The 12,576-nt window shown below is 28.5% G+C and overlaps 1 protein-coding gene across 2 annotated transcripts in view; it reads left to right on the plus strand.

Annotated features, from left to right (window-relative positions):
• Positions 1-388: 388 nt before the first annotated feature.
• The window catches only part of LOC129958939 (cyclic nucleotide-gated cation channel alpha-3-like), a 118,492-nt gene continuing 106,304 nt past the window's right edge, over positions 389-12,576 (plus strand). Inside the window, exon 1 of one of the 2 annotated variants that reach the window (XM_056071690.1) lies at positions 389-520. The gene's annotated coding sequence lies outside the window, so the exon portion shown is untranslated. The remainder of the gene's footprint in view (positions 521-12,576) is intronic. The other variant, XM_056071689.1, reaches the window with a different exon arrangement.

A 12,576-nucleotide genomic window follows, 5' to 3' on the forward strand; every position in this document is an offset into this window, starting at 1 on the left:
GTAATATGTGTTCGGTTTTTTAAATTAAAAAAATTTGTTTTTACTTTACAAAAAATTCAGGACCGCAAATGGTTTTTTGCTCCCGGGCCTCTAGAGACGGCCGGCTCTGTGGGTCTTTGCCGATTATTTTAAACATATAGATTTTTGTAAGGAGATGCAGAAATTATAACGAAAAAAGAATTTTTTTTATTAGCGTCTATAATTTCGCTTTCGTTTCAAATTATCCACTAAGGATATACAATTCGTGAAATATTCCTTAGAATCTCTTGCCATTTGAATTTCTGTTTGAATCCGAGACGTTTCCTTTTTAATTCAGGATTTTTCAGCCAGATGGCGTTGTTGATGCCTCCGTGGTCCCATCCGACCTCTACGTCAATTAGGATCAAGAGCAGAAATTCCTCCTCCTCACGGATCGTAAGATTGTCAGCTGGAGTAAGGGATTATATCAGCGCACTTCGTAGCTTTCCGTCACTTTTGTATCCTATCGAAGCACTGGATGTCACGACACATTGGCATATTGGTGAGTAACCCTCAACTGTTTTCCATCCAAACATTCCGTAAGAACTCATTTTCTTCTCGACAATTTAATGAGAAAACAAAAATGTCTCATTTTCAGAGACGGCTCAGAATTTTTAAACATTCGTCAGGTTATTGTAGGATAGAAATCGAAATGATTCATACAAAAGATCCTAAACAGAGAAGTTGTCTTCTTGGATAACATTTCGCAGAAACTCTTTGGTTTGATTTAAAAAATAGAGTTTGAACGTCGAAGTTCTATAGATGTATACATGCTCAGAAATATTTCTCAGTTTTTAATTTCTGTTTGCTTTTCATGAACAAAGAAAAAGGTCAAATGTAGGATTTAAAATTATCTTAGTAAGTTTCACCCTTTTGATATGAATGAACGATGGTTTTCGGTATAATAATTGAAATAATTAGAATTATTAATATAATTTTTGACAAATATTGTACATTTTTTCAGCTGTTAATTTAAATGATATATAAGTGTGGCTATACATGCGTATTGCTTGCATACTAAGATCATACATATTTATATCTGAATTCTGTTTCAACGATGAGGATCCATTTCACACAGAAACGCAATGTTTTTCTTCCATTAGTGTTTAGGAGATGAAACAATGAATGGGCTCAAAATATTATTAGATAAAATGCATATTGCGTATATTTATTTATCAAAGCGCTTCTTTCTATTTTGTATATTTAATCTTACAAAATAAGGACTTTTATATGGATTGAATTTTTTTTCTTCATTTAAACGACGTAAATTTTGTATAAATATGATGAATTTTGTTTGTAAAGCAATGGACAGTTTACTGTTATTGACTGTCATTCTACTGATACAAGAAATTTAGTATTCATTTGGGAAAAAATGAAATCTAAATACGCCCTCGTAGAAATAGGAATAATAACGAAATTTTCGAATTATTTGTTGCTACTTGATAGTAATCTAAATATCGAATTATTATTAATTTTAAAAAAACAATAACTTTGATGATACTTCTGTTTTAATTTTTTATTTACTTGTTTGAATTATGACATGTATAGGGAAATTTTAGTTGTTAATGCTTACAATAATGTAATTATTAAAAGAAATCACTGCATCAAAACTGTGCATGATACAATTAGAAATGATAGATCTTTGTCATCTACAAAATACTGATTAAAAAAAAAGAAGCGAATTCTTAATTTGTTTGATGCATTTGGTAAGAGCTATATTTATTTTTTAAAAGAAAAGTTGATAATGATACAAAAAAAAAAAAAACTTTTAACAAACCTTTTCAATTAAAAATTGGCAAGAAATAGTCCATTTCTCCATTAGTTTTTGCCGTCAATGTGCATTTGCTTTGCTATGTTTACTAAGAAGCCTGAAATCAGGCTGGGGGGCAAATTCATTCTAAAGAATGAATGATTTAAAGCAATGCATCTAAAGGACATGAAATGTGATTTTTTCTAGTTTGAACATTTTTTTAGAAAACTGGATGAAAATTTTAAACTGCAAAATAGGAAAAAAATAACTTAGAAAATTTTAGCATATAAGTTTGTGATCTTCAATAAATTAATAAGTATATTTTGAACTGAGAAGTAAGAATTCTTCTTGAAACTACCTACATTGCCTTTTTTTAATTAAAAATTGTAATTTTTGTATTGAAAAAAATTGTAAAATTTAGTGAATGAAAGCCAAATGTCTCCATTCGAAGGAAATGAAAACGCCAGATTTTCCTGAGTAATGACGAGGTCCTTTCTTGTGCAAACTGGGTGAGAGACAAATTTCATCTTTTGACAGTTGATGAAAAAGACCAATCCTTTCCGAGTACTTCCGCAACAAATCACATTGGGAGGGGGGCTCATAAATGAAAGAATAATAAGAGGAATGGCCACAACAGCAGAGATGAATCGGATTGTGCATATATTTTACACGACACATCTCTCTAGCAAGATGAAATGTCGAAAGTTAAGGTGATTCAGGATGGATAATACTGTTCGTTAAAACTAACTCGAAGAAGGATTATTATGATAAATGTTTTTTGGGAAAAACATATGCCAAGCACTTTATTGATAAACTCACTCAATTGCATGGAGTTTGAAGTATCATCATACGAATGACAGAAGAAAAATGTTTTATTTCCCAAACGAGCATGAAGAAGCTTTACTGAATGTACAAAATATCATGTACATAATCTTTTTAAGGAACAGCCGTAAAATTTTTTTTTGACGAAATTGCTTTTTTTTTTTAAAATTTTGAGGACTGTAAATTTTAAACATTCTAATTTTTACTAAATATTTTTACATATCTCTTTTTTTACGTTAAGCAGTTAATATTAATGTGTTAAGTGTATATTGAAAAATACTATATTGAAAATCATATAATATATATTGATAATCATATTAAAAAAATCTTTTTTTTTTATTTTGCTTTTTTGGGAGATTTCAGTTGCTTTCGACTCATTTGGCAAAGTTGCCCCTTTTTCGGGTTGACTTTACCAATTTTGTTATTATTTTTTTGACGCGTAAATGCTTCCAAAGAATGGAAAACTAGCGATTAAAATAAATAATTTATGAGGGTTTTGAAGCGCTTCTGCACACTTATAGTTTATCAATAAGGTGAGATAAAAGAAAAATGTGGCAAACTTACCATAGTTTCCGGTATATATTAGAAATTTTATTTAGCAGTTGAATCGAGAGTTATACCATAAAATCTATTCAACACATTATTTAGACTTAGTTTAGTAAAAAAATATTTAATAAAATATTTTATTCTCAATAATTTCCTTTTATTCTTAATAATTTTTACCTTCTTTTTCTTGTTAAGAAAAAAGAAGAAATTTGTATAATCGGGGATTTTTTGAAAATAATGTATTGATTAAAATAATATATTTTAGTCTATATTCAGTCTATCTTCATAATTTTTTTATTACTGTTGTTAATCGGTTAGAAATATTCAATTAATTTGCACCAGAAAAATAGTTGTTTCATTTAAGAAAAAAGTCTGTAAAAGTTTTCTTTAAAGAATTCATGAATTTGATAATTTGTTATGATTCAAATGAAACATGCAATCTTTCTTTTTTAAGTGAATCAGAAGCTGAAATTTAGAACTCCTATATTTCTTTACTTGATTATCAAACAAAAAAAATCATTTTTCTTATTTAAAAACTCAGTTTAAAATTTGTTTAAATTAATTTTTTTAACTAATAAACTATTTAACAGTCTAAATTAAACTGTTTGTTTGTTAAACTGGTTAAATTTTGAGACTGTTATAGTGCTGTTATTTGTGATGTCAAATTTTCCTATAACAAGGATTTTATTGTTGACAGCAAAACTAAAATTTAATTCGTAGGAAAAAAAATTAATTACTGTTGTAATGATCGTTATAGCTTTTCATAACAAGCTATTTGGTATATTTCGTCTGTATATCCCTTCTAGTATCTAACTAAACTAACTTGTCTAACTAACAAAACTAAACAATAATGAATGTCACGTGAACGATAACACGAGTGTTATATAACAGACTTATGTACTTATGTAAGTGGAATCAATGTTGGAATGCGTTGGGATTTTATTGTTTTTAACATTAATTAACAAATAAACATCTTAGAGTAGAATTCCAATTATCTGGAACGCTTAAAATATACTCCCAAAACAAAATTTTCCTTTGTAAAAACTAGTGAACACTTGACTTCGATAGATACTTTCAAGCAAAAGCCTTTTAATACAGTTTTTAAACTTATAGAATGTAAACATAGCTTTTTGTAATCATTAAATGAAAGCGTTACAAGCAAATTTGTTCTTCCCGTAGGAAATAATCTTTTTTATGCAATTATCAAAATATTTGATTATAGGAAGAGATTTTGGAACCAATTCAGTATATTTGGAGTTCTGAAGTATTTGTGTTTATCATGTTTTAAGTTTCTTAATTTTGTTTTGTCAATTTCGCTAGAAAGGAATGAACTACAATCGCCCTCTTATACACACAAGACATATTTTACATATTTTTTCAGCATACTTTTACATCTTACTGCTTCTTTGTGTCCCAATGAAATAAAATTGGATTCCAACTTTTATCCCCATAATGATGTTTCTTTACTTGATTATTTATGCTTTCAAATTGAATGATCAAAAATTTTCAACTTAACTGTACAAATTTTTTTCTAAATTAATTGATGATTCAAAGGTTTCGTTTGAAGAGTTAAAGTGGAGATCAGTTTTGTTACTTTCTCTTGAAAAATTTAAAATCTAAAAATCTAATCTACTGTGAATAAAGTCAATTATTTATTCCTTATTCGTTAAGAGCGAACGTCACGGAATAGAGTATAATCGGCGGTTGAAGAAAGACTGCAGTTGAATTGATAATAATGCATACTTAATTATATTTAAAAATTATTTATTATATATATTTAATTAATTTTGTATATTTTCTTCTTTTGATCCTTAAATTTTGCATGTGTATGTGTTTTGAATAAAATAAATTTTTGTGAAAAAAATCTATTTCTTTAGCTTCAAGTTTATGAGAATTACGTTGAAAAGGTTTTCAAAAGAATTGCCAAAGATATTCATTTTTAAAGAGTTAAATAGTTTCTGTTATAAACACTTGTTATATTTTTTATAAGTAAAAAATGACAAGATTCTTTTGATATTCCTCAAAGTTTATCTCATTAATGGCAATAAAGTTTTTAAAAAGTGTTAATAAGATTAAGGAAAATATTGAAGAATTGAAAAAAATGTATTCTAGAATGCTAAGAAATAAGATCAACTTTTACATTTGAAACTTTTTTTGATGCATAGAAATAATATTTCGTAATTTTCCAACATGGGGCTTTTTTTTTTGCCACGCCAAGAAATAATTTCAATCAATATTCATTCTTTTCAGTTTCCTCTAAGCATTGTTTAATTCTCAACAGAACTGTTAAAATAAACATGCATCTAATCTATAAAATAAGTACCATAAGAATTTTTTTTCATGTTTGTTAGAGCTACAACTTTCGCTATTATGTGAGAAAATGAAACAGAAACAGAAGCATCTCATTTATATTCTTCTAATGTGCTAATCCACTGACAGAACAATAAATGTCTTATATATATATTGACTTCAAATGCATTTAGAACAACAAACTTCTAATTCAAATACAGTTTGATTTCGTTCAAGGAAGTAAATTTTTTGCTATTAAATTATTTATTTGCACTTAAGCAATCAACTGTCGATGTATAATCTATTCAGAATCCGGTCATAAGGGTATATACATTTCAGATCCTGATCGAGACAACAAACACTTTGTGCAAGTAGATTTCAAATCTATCCAAGATATTCATTTTTTAAACCACGGAGAAATAAAAAATATAACTACGTTATCTAAAAACAATATAATTTTTTAAAAATTTCTTTTAACACCAGAAATAATGTAAATTTTAAAATGGTTGACAAAAAATACGAAATGCGTAAACGCAATGAGTCGCATTAGTAAAAATGATTTTTTTAAGGAATCTGGCAATAGAAATGTTAGTTTCATGTTATGTTCCCAGTCGTGGTCTATTATAAACCTAGTTACCAGAGGAAACAACAGATTTTCGGGGGGAATGATCTCCATCAAACCATATCTCATGCTTCCAATAGTTCCGAAAGCAAGGATATCACAATGTACATGAACAATAAAGTTATCTTGACATCAATCACTAAGAAAGTCTACTACACCTAACAAGAATGAAGTGCAATATTAATTAATAATACCGGCATGAAATATTTTTGGATTTCATTTATTCTATCAACCGAAATTCTGATAGAATAAATTATAAATAATATACATATAATTAGACAGAATTTTAATATTCCGAAACATAATTTTTTTATTTGAGTGTTGGCTATTTTTCACGTTGAGTTTATATTATTGTTTTTATATAATAGCGTATTTTTCTTTTTTTAACCATGTTTCATAATTGAATGAAAACTGAAAGATTTTTTTTTAAAGTTTTGATTGCATCGCAGATTTTACCGTAAATAAATTCACAGTCCAGAATATTCGTTAGTCATGTTTCACTCATTCATTACCATTTTTCGTTTCTTTTGGATTTTTGAAATAGTCAATGAAATGAAAACCTCTTGAATTTTAAATATCTAATCTAACTATTGTTAAAATTCTGGAGTGCATTTAACTTAAATTTGTCAATAATATTTTTAAAATAAGAATAAAAATTTATGTAATGCATATACAGAATTCATTTTTCACGGCATTAGAATTCAGATTTCGAAATCGAGTTTCATTAAAACTACTGAATTTTACCTGTTAAATACATTATTATGTCGTTTTCTTTTTAATTTTTTTTGAAGAATGGAAGAAACTGAAGTATTTTAAATCAGCAGTAAAGAATTTAAAAAAATGATTACATTATTGCAAAAAATGGCATGCATTTCAAAATCCAGACATTGCTTCGACATTGACACACTTTATTGAAGGGGATTTAACACAATTATTTTCTAATAATTTTTAATGACAATAATCGATCTAAATCAAATAATCAAAATGACAATAACTGATTTTAACATTTGCAAAAATCTATCAGTTAATCATTAATTAAATTAAACTTTGAATCTGTATCAATGGTCCCACTGGCGGTGAGCCCAAGAACTAAAAGATATCAAGATTAAAATAGTAAAAAGTGAGTAAAATGAAAACAACAACAATTGCGGTTTAGTATACTAATAAAAACATGTTTAAATAAACTTATTTATTATATTAAACACTATTTTCCTGGAATAACTATACTGTATCGTATGCAAAGGACAAAATAATTTAATTGTAAATAATTCAATGACTGAAATGAGTAACTTCAAAAATGTCTACTTTTTTTCCTAGGTATGATTCATTAGGTGAAAAAATTTACTATAATTATTTGTTTCTTCAAATTTTAAACGTTTACGAAAAGGAATATGTAAAAATAATCTCTTATAATATAAAATGCAAAAGCTTGAATCTCCTTAATAAGTACTGAAATCTGGTAGAATAAAATATTTCGTAAATCGCTTGTTACATGAAGTACAGGATTCTTACAGTATTCCACGGAACCAGTTTCTATTCTAAAAGGATGAAAAGATTTAATTATTGAGACGAATTGATAAATAAGTTAGATTAAAGCAATCTGTATAATTTCGTATGAATAACTTGCTTTAAAATGATTGCATCTAAACAGCTAAAAATTTCCCCATTTTTAAATAATTTAAAACTTTCAATTTTCTTATGAAATTTACTACCTCAGAATAAAATCGTGACTATTAGACATCAAAATCGGAAACAAGCTCTACCAGGGAGCTATTTTTTATAATCTCTTTAATAACAATTTTCGTAATGAACCTTATGGTAAACATAACACCATACTTAAGTGGATGACTTCTGGTAGTTCACGAGAAACTCATTATGAGTACAGAGGATGAAGTCAATATGACTATCCAGCTCTAAAACGACAAGTATGTGAGTTAAAAACCGAGTTTTGAAAGACAACATTTTATTGATTAAGTAAATCAGTGGCTGATATATTCAATTTGTAATATCTAATATCAATGGGTCGATTTTGGGCTATTCTTCTGATTTAAAAGCTGCTAAGTGAAATCTTCCAATTTTATTAACTCAGTATGGCTAATGGGATGTCATAATCATGTATTTTGCTCGTGTATATTCAATATTTCGTTCAGAATATTAAGAGCTTCCTGCAATAGAGTTTCATAATACCACATTGATGCAATCAATCAAAACAAATAAGCATATAATTTTAGTTGTAATATAAAAAAAAGGTTAATAATTATACAGGTTTAGAGACAGACTAAACTTGGGGAGAGGCATAATAAAAAAACCAGAGTAATGTAAGAGAAAAATCGAAGGATCCTTAATTTTTGCTTTTATTTTATGCTTTGGAATATTATTCCTTTTATAGGTCAAAAATAAAATTGGAAAATCTATTATCAGCAACCTAAGAAGGATTGTTTTATTCAAATACAATGGATTCTCATATAACTCGATGGATATGTTCCACGTCAAATGGAATCTCATTATTCGGAACATGCATCATCGAACGAATTTATGCAAGTTGAAACATGTCTCTAATTTATAATTGCACATAATGCCAGTAATATATTATTTTATTAGTCTCATCAATATTAATGCATAAACAGTAAGTAAATGTTTATATCTGAATTTCTATTTCTAAACAAACAAACAAACAAAAAAAAAATCAAAACTGTAAAAATGTTAATTTTCTCATACGGGACTGTTTATCTCGCTGTATGAGGGCTCATCGTAATTCTTTCTATACGAATTCACGTTAAACAGGAATAAAATTGCCTATTACATTTAAGTTCGGATCATTATTTCTTTTTAGGGATCACTTTGGATGAAAATATGGTGCGTTTAATTTGGAGAAAATTTCAATCTTTAAAGTTTTTTGCTCCTCTCAATACAATACTGACAACGTTTTAGGTGAAAGTTTAGTAAAGCACTGGACATTAATAGCCAAAGTTGCACATTCAGACGCTATAATATAGAAACGACATGGGCTCAAACAAAAAATGATTATTATTAATATGGAGTGTATTTAAAATATAAATCAGTTTTCAAAGAGACATCAGAAAGGGGAATGAAATTTATGGGATTGAATTATTTGATCTGTTTTAATTTTACTTTTATGAAATTATAAATGAAATATCTCAAAACAATTGTTCGAAAACATCAGAGCAAATAAAAAAAATTCAGAATAATATATTCTGGGGTTAATGTCTCAAATAATTTGGTTATCTACTCTTCATAATTAAGTTGTGTCGTGTGATTCAATAAAAATCTGTACAAAAAAGGCCTGGTAGACACAAGACATTTTCCACTCTAAATATTTAAGATTTACACTTCTATTTTTTGACTGAACTGTATGTTATGTTGAAAAAAGTATTGAAAAAATATATAGAAAACCCAATTATAAGAGATTTTATAAAAGAAGACCATCTCATGAAAACTCAATAAATTGACACGAAAACATACGGCTTTTATAAGTATGAATTCTGCTTAAGGATTTAACATTTATAACATCGGAATTAGTTAATGGTTGTTAAAAACGGACATTTTGCTTCAGAACCATATTCCTATCCCAAAGGTACTAACTCCGCCCCGAAAACATTTGCCCCATTATCATTCAGCGCTAACGAAAAACAAGCTGACATAAAGATTTTCTCATAAACTTGGACTTCTGATGGTACCAGATAGACGGGCAAAATTTAATGATTAAAATTAACTTCTTAAATGGCCTGTTTCATGTAAAAATGAATCACAAATCTAAGATAAAATAAATATTTATAGCAGAGACCATCGGAGTGTTCTCTCAAATTCCCGGTATACTGCTGCAATATGAATCTTTGTGTGTATAGCAAAGAAAGTCGTATTTTCCATTAATTTGAAAACAAAACTGTAGGTATAGAGGATGGGTGATAAAGTATCATATTTCATTTATCTAATTTGCTATATTTTTGAATGATTGAGTTGACAAACCCTCGAATATACAGACAGACAGACCCATTGGAGGTTTTGATAAAGAATTTAAAATAAATTTTCACTTCTGGTGTGAAGATTGCATACTAAATTTGACTCATGTTACATATTTCAGTTATTGCTTTCCCATATATACGAATGGACAACTTGTTGACAGATCTGTTCTAAACCTTTTATGTTGATAAAACCATGTAATATATTTTATACTTCTAGCTCTTTGCATTTTCGAGTGATCGCATTCATTTGCACACAGATAGATAGATTTCCATCATGTGCATACTCCATTTTGTCGAAAATTTGCTAAATTTTTTTTATGTGCAATTAAATTTTAAATTCGTATGTGCAATTTTAGTAATAAGGCTGCATATGAAATTTCTTCTATTTAACTTACAACATTTTTGAGTGTTCATGTTCAGACAGAAAGATAGACAGACGAAATACGAAATATGGTTTTTTCGAATTCGAACGGGTGCAAAACATGAATATTTATCGAAATCTTGAGGGGGAATTTTGAACAATTTTTCTTCTTTTTTATTTTGTGTAAGAGAAAATAAAATAAAAAATGACTTCGGCTAAAATGTTTTTAAAATTAAAAACAAATATTATATTCATTTTATCTGTTAACATTTCAACGTAAATTGTGCATTTTGTTCCAGTTTTTGTCATCAGATTAACAAAAGGAAGTTTTAATTTAATAGAAGTTATTAAAACTTTTTCGATATAATGCTGAATTGAAATTTCTCATTATATTCCGATAAAAATTAAAATGTTTAATTATATATGAGTTGACCTTTTGATATTTATAGGTCAAATAGAGATCTTAAAAATTCATTATATTATATTTTTAGGATGGATTTTCTTTCTGTCTTTGAAATCAGGTTCCTTTGAAAATGTGTTGTGAAAGGCAGAAGCGCTTTTACAATTTCGATTGTAAAGGAAGGAAGGGGCATAGTTGACAATAAGGAACTCTGTATTAAGTATAAGAGAATATTTATGTTTCTTGTATCTTACTTTTGATATTATTTTGCCTGGTATTTTAATATTTTGCACTCGAAAAAGATATTAAAAAATAGAAGTTTGCAATCAGAGTTCATAATTATGATTGTTTAACAGCCCGTTTTGAACTGCAACCTAGAGACGGATTTCGCCATTTTGAATCGTCGTCAAATGACAAGGATGAGCACTACTATCAAGAGTACCAAACTTCTTACAAAGAGTACAAAACATTACAACGACACTTCTTTCCTTTTATTCCTCTTCACATTATTTAGATATTTCGTTTAGCACAAATATTGTCCTGTATAGAGCAGGCATCCATATTCCTTTGCTAAAACGCCAGTCCCATGTATCCCCAGCTTACCAACCAGTTTAAAAATCGATCTGGAAATTTGTACCTCTCTTAGACTTTAGATGATGTCAGCGTTTTTTTTGTATGCATTTCAGATCGTTTTGTCATTTAACAGTGTAGGAAATCATGAAAAAACAAATGAGCGTTTTATTCGTTTTGTTCTTCGCATCAATCTTCATAAGGTTTCTCTTTTCGTACTCATTCGATGATGCTCTACATCTTTGTAAATCTCTTACTCCCCTGTCTCATTCTGTTTTCGAAATAGGAATGCTATCTTCTCAGTTTTTCATCAGATGAGGCCGTAGGCGTTTTCATTCAGTAGCGCAGGGCTCCTTTACTATACCTAGACACCACGTTTATGAATATAGCAACAGCAGTTCCAAATTTAAAAGGGTGACAAGGGACAACAGTGGACATACTGTAGAATGCCCCCTTCTAAAGAAGAATCCCTTCCCATATCAAAGTGAACTTCGGATCAGAGAATAGAATATTTTCCTAGTTGAGCTTGTTGAAGTGAAGTTGGTTACTCAATAAAATCTGCGACAGATCTTATATATAGGATGCAACGTGTTATCTTTACCCAATCGGTATTTTTAGTTTCAAAAACCTTTTAAATGAGTTATGAGTTCATGTTTTGGTATTTTGAAAGTAAAATATTTTATAAGAATTATGAAATTTAACTTTTTATGCGCCTCTTGCTCTCTATAGTAATAGTTAGTAAACATTTACACGCAGTCGAACGAATCCAAAAGAAAGTTTGACTTCTGTCGTACAACAATTGACTGAGATATGTCATCTTAACAGTTGAGCTGACTCAGTGAGTAAGAATTTCTATTCACTATTGATTTATGTTAATAGAATATGTCACATTCAATAGGATCGACACCTGAAGAAAGGAATCAGGAACAGCCGGATCAATAGCAGTGGAATACAAACGACCCTCAGGGCTATCATTGGAGTTATAAAATTTACAATATTATATCAGCCACACGTCTGAAGTTGCACGTAATGCACACACTCATAAACTGTGTCAGGTCAAATTTTAACATGAAATATCTTTGCCATTTTTTGTACTACAAAAGTTGAACTTTTGTGTTATACTTATTAGAATGAGCGTGGCTTTAACTAAATGAATGTAATGACGTGGAATAGGGGACTGTATTGAAATTTAGATTTTGCAATTTTTATAAAATT

The sequence above is a fragment of the Argiope bruennichi genome, chromosome X1, assembly GCF_947563725.1.
Source record: "Argiope bruennichi chromosome X1, qqArgBrue1.1, whole genome shotgun sequence".
In the NCBI taxonomy this organism is placed as follows: Eukaryota; Metazoa; Arthropoda; class Arachnida; order Araneae; family Araneidae; genus Argiope; species Argiope bruennichi.